This window comes from Rhincodon typus, chromosome 4 (assembly GCF_021869965.1).
Source record: "Rhincodon typus isolate 14 chromosome 4, sRhiTyp1.1, whole genome shotgun sequence".
In the NCBI taxonomy this organism is placed as follows: Eukaryota; Metazoa; Chordata; class Chondrichthyes; order Orectolobiformes; family Rhincodontidae; genus Rhincodon; species Rhincodon typus.
Genome location: NC_063335.1, coordinates 38,844,159 through 38,849,137, shown reverse-complemented (window position 1 = coordinate 38,849,137; position 4,979 = coordinate 38,844,159). Strand labels below are relative to the sequence as shown.

Genomic DNA, 4,979 nt, shown 5'->3' with positions numbered 1-4,979 from the left:
TTCCACAGGTAAGGATATGTGACAAGCCAAACAGCATGAATTCTTGTGGGGGAGGGGCCCTCGATGGTCACCACCACTCTGGCTTTGTAGAGATAGGATTTAAGATGATAGCTTCAAACCAGATCATTGAGTTAATTGGACATGACAACAAGCAACTGAAATAAAGTGGATAAGTATGTGGGAAACAGGCCAAATGCGAAAGCAGAGATAGTAGGAACTGCAGAATCTGAGATAACAAAGTGTAGAGCTGGATGAACACAGCAGGCCAAGCAGCATCATAGGAGCAGGAAAGCTGATGTTTCGGGTCTAGACCCTTCATCAGAAATGGGAGAGGGGAAGGGGCTTCTGAAACAAATATGGAGAGAGGGGGAGGCGGATAGAAGATGGATAAAGGAGCAGATAGGTGGAGAGGAGACAGACCGGTCAAAGAGGTAGGGTGGAGCCAGTAAAGGTGAGTGTAGGTGGGGAGTTAGGGAGGGAGCTTGTTTTGACTGAGGAATGGCCATGTGATATGACATTGCTGTGAGAATTGTCCTGCTTGGCCATCACATACACCCAGCTGTATACTGGAATGTCCGGGAAAGCCCTGAAAGTACCACAGAATAATGACATGGCAAAAAACAGAAATTGCAGGAAAAGCTCAGCAGGTCTGACAGCATCTGTGGAAAGGAATCAGAGTTAATGGCTCGGGTTTGAGGAAGGGTCACTCAAGAAATTTCTATTTTTGTGTCTGATTTACAGCAGCCACAGTTCTTTTGGTTTTTGTTGATGATATGGCATGTCATCTTAGATTCAGAATAGTGCTAATATCGAGGACTTTGCCCTATTCAGAGGACTTCATTATCGGCTAGGATTGCGAATTGTGCCAGGATTCCCAAGTTCTCCAGACCAGCCATCGTTAAGCAGGATCCCTGGTAGGCAGGAGGCAGTGAGTCTCATTGTTGAACATGTCTAAAGTCATCTAAGCTAACAGATCTACTCATTAATTTACATGTGTTTCTAATATATCTAAAGTAGATTACTGCTTAATATATATATATTGCTACTGCTTTACATATATATCTAGTTTAATATTTATACATATTCTTACTGCTCAATATATTAATGTACCACTTGATATATTACCAACAATAAGCTTGTTAATTAGAATACTTAACTCATATATATTTTGTTTTATCCCAACAAGTCGACTATCAAACCGGAACAGGTGTCAGTAGTGGGACAATGCACCGTGACTGTTGACATAACTAGGCTGTAGGCCAGGGAGCTAAGGGGGTAAAATGGGAGAACGAAGACTTAAATAAAAGAATTAGATGGGAATATGTAGAGGCTCAAATATGATGGGGTTTGAGAGGGAGCGTAAGGCAGAAAGGAACATGAAGGTTGGTTGGTCACCTAGATTGAGAGGTTGAGCCTGTAACTCATTGTGAAAAGCAAGCATACTCATTCAAATCACAAGTGCACATTGGCTATATCACACTCAGAGCGGGCAGAGTAAATATGTTTTCTGTCTGAGAGAGCTGCTCAACTTATGAAGCCTATCAGGGTAAATTGAAGTAATCAGACATTAAGGGTGACATGTGGCTCAGTGGTTAACACAGCTGCCTCACCAGAGACCCATGTTCAATTCCACCCTTGGGTGACTGTCTGTCTGTGCAGAGTTTGCACATTCTCCCTATGTTTGTGTGGGTTTCCTCCAGTGCTCCGGTTTCCTCCCACAGTCCAAAGATGTGCAGGTTAAGTAGATTGGCCGTGTTAAATTGCCCATAGCGTCCAGGGATGTGCAGGTTTGTTGGGATGTACAGAGTTACGGGAATTGGGTGGTATGCTCTTCAGTGGGTTGGTGTGAATGCGATGGGCTGAATGGCCTGCTTCCACACTGTAGGGATTCTACTCTACACATTAATGCAGTACAGGTGATGACATTTATAATCACAGAATTTTGCATGTGAATTACATCAAATACAAATCTTTGCCATGTCATTGATCATTATAAATTGATGAGAGCCAGCTTTGTGAAGCTGACGTAATTATAGGTGATCTTAAAAGTCTCCCCTCTGAGATAGGATTCTCAAAGACAATCCAAGGTCTCATAGGCTGCCCAAAGATATGCAGCTGATTTTCTCTCACTTTGAATTTGAGTGTTTGCCAATGTATTTTTATATGCAATGCTGCTTTTGTTGGGTGATTTGGTGTGATGGGGCAAGAGACGAGAAGCAGATTTTTTTTTAGGGGTCTGAGCAACATGGTCTGAGGTAAGATTTGTGGTAGAACCAGATAAGTCCGAGGCCTATCTCAATCTCACCTTGCTTTAGTTGTTATACTTTTGACAAAGTGTTGCAAGTTGCCAATTATGGGAGGTTTATTGCTTGTTAAACACCTTGAGAATGAACCAATGCAACTCATTAATATTTAATTTTCTATCTTACCAAGTGAGCCAAACAAGCAAGATGTTGAGGAAAAACCTGACTTAGAAATTAAAGTGAATACCTTGCAGATTCATCTTGCCACTTGTTTCAAAGGACCTGCATGTTGATTACATCCATACTGCACCTCAGGACATGATCCACAGTTACCAGTCATATGCACTCTTTACATGGTGGTGTATGGAGTGTCTGCATTCTCTAGACACAAAGCGTCACAAATTGCACATGGCAAGCTGGACAGACTGCAGCATATTTATGCCTGCCCACACTTGCTCCTATGTTCGTGACCTAACTATTCTGAAACTGATCCACATGAGGTACAAGGAAGAGGAAAATCATCCAAGCAATTCTATTGTTACTCCAAGGTATATTTTTGATGCTGCAAATGTGTTGAAACCTGCTGCAGGTCATTCTGTATGTGAAGGTGTATATAAAGAGAATCTTCAGTGTTAACAACACTTGGAGAATTATATTGTTTCATATACTGCTGAAAATGGGACACAATAATGTGTGAAATATCATAAGTAAATAGTCAGTCAGATTACATCTTTCTTTCTTTTGATATGTTACCTCCAGGAACAAGCCAACTTGAAAGTACATCTGCAACATTATTGACTGAGAGCTGGGACATCTGCTGTAGCAGATTAAATGGAATCATGTCAAGCTGCAGTCACTAAACCAGAGAATTTTTTTTTTACATTTTTGTGATATAGATTAGCAATACAGATTGGAAATAAAAAGGGTGATTTTCCTCACCCACCTGTTCAGTGTAATTGGGCAGTGCACTATTAGACTTCAACTGAACCCATTGTGTTTTTGTCTTCAACTATTTCAGATATCATGCTTGGTGTTCAACCAAAACTGAGCATTAAATGGCAACATTACTAAACCCTGGCAGAGACATTCCACCAAATAACCTTCCGTCTCACGGTCCAACCTTCATGGAGCAAATGATTTATCTTTTTTTTTTGCTAAGCTCTGATGAAATCACTGGCTGTTTTGTACAAACTTACAAATTTGGCAAAAACGTAGGCCATTCTGCCCTTCAAATTGCTGCATCATTCAGTAAGATTATGGTTTACACACTTGTGTTACACTAATTACTACTAATTGCTTTAGTAATGATAAAAGTTAGGTGAGGAGAAAGCTGAAAGGGGATATGAGGCTGCAAAGGGTTTAAAAACTGATTAGTCAGTGATTGGGTAATTAGGCAGTCAATGCAGGGAGCTGTGAAATTATCTATTTTGGTAGGAAGAATGGAAATGCAGCCTATATTTTTTTTTAGAAGGTAAGAAACTAGTAAATGTTTGGGTTCTCAGTTATTTTACTGTCCTAGTACATAGAAAACTAACATTCAAGCACATCAAATAATCAGAAAGATAACCAGCATGTTAGCCTTTATTGCAAGGAGGTAGCACTGTGAGAGAGTGAAGAAATCTTGCTACAGTTAAAAGGAGTTTCAGTGGGACCACACCTGATAGATAGTGTCTCTCTCCTTACCTCAGGAAGGATGAATTTGCCTTAGAGGAAATACAATTATTGTTCATTAGATTGCTGTCCTTGAATTGATGATATTCTCTGTATTTTAAAGGAATGAAAGGTGATTTAATTGAAATATGTAAATTTCCGAGAGGTTTGACAGTTGGGATGATGTAAGGATGCTTCCCTTGACTGAAGAGTCCAGAATTCAGTGTCTTGATCTCATGATAACAAGGCTGCCTTTTAGAACAGAGATGAGGAAAAAATTCTTCACTCTGAGGTTGTGAATCTTCGGTATTCTCTACCCCAGAGAGCTGGGAACATTCCAACATTCAGTAAGTTTAAGATTGAGATCAGAAGATATTTTAGGTGCTATGAAAAACTGGAAAATAAGCGGTTAGGTCGAGAACGTGGAGTTGGTGTTTAACTCTAATCCTATTGAATTATGGAACAGACTCACAAGGCCTTAGTAACACACCTCCTATTTATTTTGTTGGTCTGATTCCATTCAAGGAAGTGTCTAAAATTGAGGTGGGAGTTGCAAGTATAAGATTGTCACTAACAAACCCATCAAAGAAGTCAGGAGAAACATTTCACTCTGGGTGTTGTTAGTATGTGGAATTTTCTACCACATACTGAAGTTTGTCATCTAAGAAGAGTTTAAGGAGAAGCTAGATTGGGTTGGAGGGCTTGAAGATATTACATGGATAAAGAAGGTTGAGACCAAGGTAGGAGGGATTTGAGAAGAAAGGATAAGAGTTAGTTTAACTTTTAACAGTGGGAGAAGACTCCTGTGGAGTATTAACAATGGCATGTTTCTGTGCTATTAATGTCATGAAATTGCATAATGAATTTCAATACCAAAAATGCACCTAATGTTGTTTAAGAGGGAATGATTTGAAGAGATGTATTCAGCTAGATTGAGCACTTAACTCCTGAACAGATTCACAGGGAACCCATTGACTCAAAAGACATGCTTTCACGAAGGCTGTCCAATCAACTTCTTCCCATGGCGGTTCGCATCATGAGACAGATTCAATACATCTCCTGCTTGAAAATAAAATCGTATGTCGG

The 4,979-nt window shown here is 40.0% G+C and overlaps 1 long non-coding RNA gene across 1 annotated transcript; it reads left to right on the top strand.

Moving 5' to 3' along the window:
* Positions 1-2,071: 2,071 nt before the first annotated feature.
* LOC125482967 lies at positions 2,072-3,262 on the top strand. The gene is made up of 3 exons (XR_007261983.1): positions 2,072-2,255; positions 2,434-2,791; positions 3,003-3,262. It is a non-coding gene; the product is annotated as an uncharacterized LOC125482967 (long non-coding RNA).
* Positions 3,263-4,979: the final 1,717 nt, after the last annotated feature.